Raw genomic sequence first — 9,460 nt, forward strand, 5'->3', positions numbered from 1 at the left:
TAGGTAATATGATGTTTGATGGAAGGAGAGGCTGGGGCCCTTGTTTTCATCACCTGGAGCACAAAAGGAAGCAAAAGTGGACAGGACTACAGCACATTTATTGAAAAATTGCATTTCACTTTGGGATTGAGTCTAGCTGTGCATGCTCTCTATCTATGAACTGAACTAAATCAGGCAGTGATTTCTGATGAGGCAAATAATAAATGGCCATTAAATATGGCATGGATCTATCATCATCAATCATCATCACCATCATTATCAACCATCTTTATTATCACCACCATCATCATCACTATCATCATTACTACCATTAACGTCATTAGGATCACCACTATCATCAACTTCACAGTATGTTCTAATAACAATCTCTAGATATATTGCTTATTGATTGCCTTTTTCACCTATTAGGATGTCTTTTTCATCAGTGTGGCAACCCAGTTTGTCTTTTTGATCTCCCTGTGCCTATCTCTGATACTGTACCTGGGCTAGAGAAGTCATAACAAAATACATACAGATGGATAGACTGATGATTGATACTGTATTGTGATGGTGGTGAAGGAATAATGTACCTCGTTATGAAGACACATAAACCTTACAATCCATTTGAATTGCACCAATTAGACACATGTACTTCTAGCTTACATCAAGATTGCATCATGATTGGCCGCTCTATCAGGTGCTGATGTATCAACACTTTCAGACATATATTGAGATTATCCATTTTTCTGAATTCAGTGAGTATTCAATAGCCTCTTATTTTGAACTTAGCCTTCTAATAAGTCATGTGGATCCTCAGAGATTCTTGGTGAAAACAATTTATAAATAGGATGAGCTCCTTCAGTCCCTTCTTAAACATTATTGAGCACTAGCTCTTCTGTATCAGAGGTATTTGAATTTTAGAATAAAACAAAATCGAAAATAAATTCTAGAATAAGAATAAAAAAGATAGACCAGGTAATAATGCAAGGCAATATCCACGCATTCGTTGATTTAATCATTCCAGAACTAATTATTTTTTTCCTCTAAGTGGCCACTGAGCTAGGCCTTGGCCGCTTAAATGTTAATTAAAAGTGGATCTGATCCCTCATACTCTTCCTGGATAGGAGACACACAAGTAATAAGATACTCAAGATACAGTGGATAAGGACTCCATGCAGAGTGATGAAACGATGCTCTGAGGAAATCTGAAATCCTATCTAGCCTGGGAGGATTAGGAGATGCTCACTGGAAAGTAACAGTTGAGTTATGTCTTGACTTATTTTTGAGATTCTTAAAGGTGAAGAGGGTTTGCACTTATATGGAGCAGGGACAGCCTCAGCAAAGCCACAGGGTAGGGGTAATACACTCTAAAGTATGATCACATGAACTCTTGTGGGAAATGGAAGGGTAATGGGCTGGAGGGGTGGGATTCGTGATGAAAATGAGGCTATTACATGAGATAAGCAAGAGTTGAAATCATGAAGGATCTTGCTCGTGGGAAGGTGTTGGGCTTCTCCCTGGAGACTACAAAGAGCTACTGATGCATTTTAAGAAGAATCAGATATATCATTCTGGTCAGATACATAATTCAGATGCCTCAGAGGTTACCCACATTCTATTGCTCTGCTCGAAACAGTTCTTTCAATTTGTGAACCTGGAAAAATGGCGATTCACCTCAAAGTTTCCTGAGATCAAATGGAGCATGATATTCTGATGTGGATGTTTTGAGATCTTTATAACGCATCTTTCTTTTTTTTCATTCTTATTGAGTAATCAGTATCAAACACCTCTTTTTTCCTCTTTTATCCCTGAACTTCTGTTTCACCCTTTCTTTGATGATTAAATAAAATAGAAATAATCATAATAAGCCTGGAAGTTTAATGGTGTACTTTAAGTCTGTGTCAAATTGTTCCCACGTTAAGTGGCTGTGCTAAAATGTCATGTAACTCATCTCATCCCTGACCCATCCCTGACTTCCTGAAAGACTCCCAAGGACTTTCAAGTGCTCCTTTCATTGCATTTTCATAATCCTCTGAACCTACTACTGTAGCAGGGCATTGACGGCTCCTGGAAAAAAGAAGCACAAATTATTACTATATACAAAGAGATACCACATATTTCCTCATCTTTTAGCAAATGCCTATGCTGTGTATTGTGTAAATATATATGTATATATTTATATATCCCAGAGACTTAATCTTCAGCTATAGGAAGGAAGGGATTAAGCAGTAACAACTACTTTTGGGAAGCTAGGAAAATATGAGTACAAATGATCCTACAAGAGTAGGGTTGAGAATCATCACTGTTGTTGATACAGAAGGTAAACACTGTCCATCGACAGAGTGATAATGGCGAGAGTAAAAGTGTGTTTTCCCATCCTTCTTTTGAATAGAAGAGTAAGCTGTGGAAAACAACCCCCATTCTCCATTTCCCTTCTGTTGCCATGGAAGAAATTGCCTCACTCTTATTGTAGGTCATTCCCTATTTATTATCGTTTCCCTATAATGTGAATTCTTCCTTCCTATTGTACAATCCACAGAAAATTTCAGGTTCCTGTCACCCTGGATGCTAGGACCAAGCCTAGGATTTCCTACTTAAATCAAACCCCACCTGTGCTGGGCACAGAGCAGAAGCTACTGTTGTTGTAGTGATGGTGGCAGAAGCTGCCAGGTGCTAAGGCTGGTAACAGAACTGACCACTTCCTGGTATGACAGAGGCGACCTGTGGGCAGAAGTAGCAGCTCCCCTATCAGAGAAGTCCTACAGTGTGGGCTCTGAATCTACAATCAAACTGACACCGATATTAGTCCATCCCACTGAAATGAGTCGATGTGTCTGCCTGCAACTGAGAACCCTGGTGGATACAGCATCACTGAGAACAATTAGTGGGGGAGAAGTGTATCATTGATATGGGTGGGGGTTGGCATTTAAAACAACATTGTTTAGTTTAAGACTTGAAGGATGAACAAGAGAGATTCAAGCAAAGAATGAGGCAAACCATATTTGAGAAAGAGAAAAGAGCATGTGAAAGACCTAAGGGGATAAGAACTTATAAGATTTGAAGACCTGAGTAGCTGGAGAAGGGAGAGTCAAGGGGGTAAGTTAAGGAGATTGGATTTAGTCCTGACTACATTACGAACGGATTCACAGTTCTAGATAGTATATCGAGTAAAATAACTATATTGACATTTTTGAAAGAAATATATTACTCAAGTTGTTCTACAAAAAACAGATTACAGCATATCAAGAGTGAAAGTGGGAGATCACTGGAGATGACATAGACCAGAAGTCTGCAATATTTATTTTTTTCTGAAAAAGGGCCAAATAAAAAGTAAATATTTTAGGTTTTGCAGGGCATATGGTCTCTAGCAAAAATACTCAACTTTGGAGCTGTAGTGTGAAAGCAACAGAGACTCACAGACAATACATAAGTGGATGGTCATGGCTGTATGCCAGTAGAACTATTTACAAAAACACACATCTGGCTGATTTGGTTCACTGGCTGTAGTTTGCTGATCCAGTACCTAGATGAGAGTGGTGGCCATACAGCTGGAGGGATGGGAATATATGCTGCATGGAATTTGGTGGTAGAATTAGCAGGAAGTGATTACATCTACACTTGACCTCTTTGGTAGAGTCTAGACAAATGGAACGTGACAGGGGGAGGAGGGGGTTGTGAGTATGCCCCTAGGGGGGCATTTGTTAAAGTAGAGAGATGTTTCAGGTCATCACAGCTTGATTGGGAGTGCTATCAGTGGGGAGAGGCCAAGGATGCTGCTCAATATCCTACAATGCACAGGACAGCCCTCACAACAGAGATACCTGGTCTAAATGTTAACAGTGCTGACGTTGAGAAATGGGACATAGTGCGACGTGTTAAGTGTTACCAAGTGGACTAGTTTTGCGAGAAACATTTAAAAGGGAAGTTTGAGAAGAGAAGAAAAACTGATCATTTAAGAAGCTTAAAGAAAACTGAAAGAGAAAATGATGTAAAAATGAAATTCTAAAAAGAGAAAACTATGAAATACTTGATTTAATTTCTTATATTTCTTAAAATCTTGTTCTAATAATGAGAACCTGGACACAACAAAGGTAAATATTCTGCCTTCCCCTCTTGAGGAGGATAAGACTAGACAAAATCCCTATTGTAGAATAAACGTTATCACATAGAGAAAGGACCTGATATAGAATAAGCCACGCTTTCCCTTGTTGTAAGAGGAGAATTGCACAAGATGGACACACTTCTATGTAATCTTTACTTGTTCTGCTAAAGGGAATACAACCATATAACGACAAGCAATCCATCACCTCAAATGGATCTGTCCAATCCCATATTGATAAACTTGCTAACATGTCTTTCAATTATGCCCAGAGAATGAGTTAGTTGTTTCTCTGCAGGAAAATGCCTCCCAGAAAGCCAACATGTTTGTTAACTATTTCCGATAAATGCATGCTCCAAAACTTGAAATATAGGCATGTCCACTGTTAGGGTTTCAAATGTTTACAATACAAGCAAATGCTATTTATTTTTACTTGGTGACATATTCTACTTTGTTTTAATGCAAAATGGGATCTTATAATCTGAGAATGGATTATGTCTTGGGGAGAATTTGGCCAATACTGTGTATTTAATATACTTTTAATACTAGTTATTGGTGGTGGTGCAGATGGTGATGGAGTGTGTGTGTAATGAGGGGTCTGATGGTGAACACATTAACCGCTAAAACTTTTAAGGAAAAATAATAATGACTTATACTATTTTTGTACCCCTTAATATCATTATTAGTGATATGTGTGAAGTTTACAATTTACTGCTGAAATATCTGGAAATTTTTGTAGAAATTCTAGAAAGCTGGGAATGTTTTAGTATCAGGTATTACTTCAAAGAGGGAAAATAATTTACGCTACGCAACTGAAAGAAAACCATTAACTATTGAGAGTTGAGACTTGTTTTGAACTATCCTGTCTCATTCACACTTCCTTCTCTCTAGGACAAAAAACCATTTTACTTTGTGGAAATCACTAACCTTTTTCTCTTACACTTTTAGCATAAAGCTTCTTTGGCTCTATATGTATTTAGCATCAGGATCTCTTTTGGCATAAACATACTCTAACATGGAAACAAAGATTAATATTGGAGGGGTCCCCACAGGGCTTAATCTCCTTCTCTTGCCCACTGTGGGTAACCTTTCCCCAGTATCGGACGATCTACCAGTCTTCATGTGAACATATAAGGGAGACAAGTCTTTCAAAATTGATATTATGGAAGAGGGAGCAACTTTCCTCACAGACCAGTTTTCGTACAGATCTTCAATAAAATCCAACTTCATCCTATTAATCTGACTACATGCTTATATTTGAAATTAAATATTTATTAATTCCAATTTAAATAAATTCAGTTTAGAAATTTGGAAAGTGAAGAAAACTCAGAAGAAAAAATTACTTCACCACCTAGAGAAAATAATTGCTACTATTATTGTATAATTTTCCATTCTCTTGATAGATAGATAGATAGATAGATAGATAGACACATGTATATGCACATAAATATGTATATATTACATATATAACATACTAATGTTCTAAAAACATTTAACAAAACTATATATGTACATAAACCATTATTTGTATATATAGTCTATATCTGTGTTAATCTGACATTTTCCATTCATATTTTTTAACATACATGAATTTTTTTCTATTAAACATAGCAGAAAAATTTCTTTATTGATGGGCAAAGAGAAAGTTTTTTGACAAAAATAAAAGCACTGTCAGGCAGTACAAATGCATTAACCCTTCCATTTTGTCTAAATCACTATTTTTCAGGTATTTGCTTTCTATAATGATTCTTGAAAAATGTCCTTGTCTTAAGTTTCAAACTCAAAGAAGGAAAAAAGGCATGATTTTAGAGATATAAATACTATTTCTAATTCTAAGGTAATAGATGAATGTGTCTAGAACATCCCCTGATACATAAAGATGAGTCCCTCATCTGAGAGCCCTTGTCATTGTCTACATTATGACACAGATGGTAACTAGACTTATCATGATGATCATTTTGTAATATTTATTAATATCAAATCACTATGTTGTACACTTGAAACTAACATAATGTTGTATGTCAATAATACTTCAATTAAAAGAAAGACTTATTGGGGCCGGCCCTGTAGCATAGCGGTTAAGCGCAGGCGCTACGCTGCTGGTGGCCCGGGTTCGCATCCTGGGTGTGCACCGACGCACCGCTTGTCAGGCCGTGCTGTGGCGGCGTCCCATATAAGGTGGAGGAAGATAGGCACAGATGTTAGCCCAGGGCCAGTCTTCCTCAGCAAAAGGAGGAGGATTGGCATAGATGTTAGTTCAGGGCTCATCTTCCTCACAAAAAAAAAAAAAGAAAGACTTATTAGGAAATAATATAGAAGACTTCAGTGATGGTATTACAGTAGGGAAGATGTTTTAAAGACACAAATGGCCATTGAAAAGGGGAGACTGATGAATTCAACTACAACGGAAATTCAATAATTTCTATCCAACAAAGATGTTATAAAAAATTCAAAATATCTCAATCTAGAAGAAGAACTTTGCAGCATTTATAAATGAAAACATTTTAATATGCATAACATAAAAGAATCAAGTAAATTGAAGAAGAGAGATAGGAAAAACAATAGAAAACAAACGTTAAGGCATTAGTAGATATTTCATAGGAAAAAAAACATAACTGAGCAAACAATATATGAAAGGGCTTCTGTCTTCAATAGGAATTGGGGAATTGAAAATAAAAACTACAGTAACATATGTGTTTCTATCAACAGACTGAAAAAAAATTAATTGTACTGCGGAAACAGGTGTTTGTTAGGGCATTGCACAGTGGGAACAAAGCACTTTGAGGATATAGTGATCAGACTTAAATGTGTGTACCCTGGGATTTAGGACTTCTATTCCTAATTATATGCTTAGGACCAGACTATCTCTTGAAACACAGTGGGAGATATGGGCAAGAATCCTCAAACCAGCACTGATTTTTTTTTTTTTTTAGGAAAATAAAACTGAGAACAAAGAAGATGCTCAAACAAAAAAGAACAGATAAAGCTTGTTCTATTCGTTTAGTGGAATGTTATATGTTGGTGAATAACACAATAGATATTATAGGAAATTGCATTTATAAGTATAATGTTGAGTAAGAAATGCAATTAGCATAAGTTTCTATACAGTAAGGTAAATTTATAGAAAGTATAAATCCATAGCAAACATAAGGATATAGTGTTTATGGATATATACATATATTGAACAATAGTTACCAAAAGCAAAAGAACAATGAGAAAAATCCATCACATTAATTGGCAGGCAAAGGGATATGATCACAAATATTGATCAGAGTCTAGTGCTTTTAATTCTACTAGTTTTTACACATATTATATGTCCTATATAATTTTACGCTTATGAAAACTTCAAAAATATTTCGTGGTATTCACATGGATTTCGCCACTTACAGGTGGACATTTATTGCCTTCACTTATTCAGCATCTCGACTTCCAGCAAAATTACTTGAGTTTCCTTTTGATACCCATTCCACATTTCCTGTCAGCTTTTGAGCGAGCTGACTCTACTTCAGAAACCCTAGGGCTGCACATATCTCAAAGATGCGCCAACAGAAGGACCACGTCCCGTTCAATCACTAACACGTTTAGAGATGAAGGTGGTCCAGGTTGATCCAAAAGTGAATGCCAAGAATTTTGCTGAGAAACTGGAAAGAAAATCTATTTCCACTGGTTTGCTCCCCCTTGAGCTCCTTCTGAACAATTTTCCACCACTCCCAAGGGAAGAACCTGACTATTCATGAGGATGACACAAATGAAAACAGAGTAGCAATCTGAAAGATTCTTGTATATTTTATTGGATAACCAGCATTGTTCTTGGGATTTCTAGCATAGAAGTCAATACTTGCTCCCATTTTTTTGTTTTTTCTTCACTGGTTTGAGTTGAGTATTTCATACATGCATGAAAAATAGCCTTGACTTATACTGAATATTATGTTAAACTCACTGGCTCCATAGCAACTCAATGCTTAAGACCTTGACACATGATCAATATCACTCACCTGAAGCAGTAAGATGCTTTAGAAACATTACCTGCTCAATATGGCTTATTCCATAATTGATGAAATATTTCAAAACCAGTAGAAAGAATTTTAAATATACCCTGCTGTTTGCATATTTAATAATTCATTCCTGTACTAAAGCAAAAGAAGATTTTTCCCTCTGGGATGCCACATACACTCAGAAGGTTCCTTTTAGTGATGATAGGAAATAATCCATGAAGGTACTAATTTCAAGATCAATTAATTCGCATCCTGAGAGCGTGTAGGATGTTGACACATGTAATAGCAGTAGTGTAAGACCTTTGGTGAGGTCAAGCTGGTTAACTGATAAAACTGTGACAGAATTCAGGTACAACATGAGTCTTGTGAATAGAAACACATCGGCAAGTGTTCAAAAATCATAAATGTGTGATCAAATTGGGAAAGTTTATGTAGGCAAATCAAAGGGAATTTGGGGGAGGGGATTTAACACAAAGATTGAAAAGACCCCAAAGTTGAATTTAAACATCACATTTCAAACATTCTTTTCCAGATTAAAAATAAAAAAGGGACATTGTTAACAGTTTATTATGGTGACCATATTTCTAAGTAATTGATAAGATAGTTCCTGTGGTAATTGTGGTCACTTAAATTACTGATAAGCAAATAGTCATGCCTTCCCACCCGTGTTAGTCAGAGTTCTCCAGAGAAACAGAATCTATATATATAAATTATATATATATGTGTATATATATTATTTATATATGTGTATATATATATTATTTATATATGTGTATATATATAGAGAGAGAGAGAGAGAAAAAGAGAGAGATTTATTTTAAGGAATTAGTTCACAGGATTACAGAGGGTGGCAAGTCCAAAATCTGCAGGGTTGGCTGGTATGCTTGAGAACCAGAAGAGCCAATGGTGCAAATGAAGTCCAAATGCTGTCTGCTGAAGAATTCCCCCTTGCTTGGGGAGGCCAGTCTTTTCATTCCATTCAGACCTTCAACTGATTGGATGAGGCCCACCCACAACATGGAGGGTAACTTTCTTACTCAAAGTTTACCAATTTAGATGTTAATCTCACCCAAAATCACCCTCCAAGGTGATACATAAAATTAACCATCACATCACCTCAAACAAAAGCTGTTGGGGAGGTGTATTCTTCCCAATCCCATTAATTTTGGACATGGTCACATGACTTGTCTTGGCCAATTGGAGTGTGCAGAGGGACAGTGTGACAGTTTTCTCTTTATTAACCTATAGATTCAACGCAATCCCAATGAAAACCCCAGAGGCTACAGGTGCAAGATGGTAAGCTGATTTTAAAATTTACATGTAAAGTCAAAGGACCTAGAATAGCCATAAGAGACTTGAAAGAAAAAACAAACACAATTTCAGGACT

The sequence above is a fragment of the Ceratotherium simum genome, chromosome Y (genome assembly GCF_057802395.1).
Source record: "Ceratotherium simum simum isolate JZ-2026a chromosome Y, ASM5780239v1, whole genome shotgun sequence".
Classification (NCBI taxonomy): Eukaryota; Metazoa; Chordata; class Mammalia; order Perissodactyla; family Rhinocerotidae; genus Ceratotherium; species Ceratotherium simum.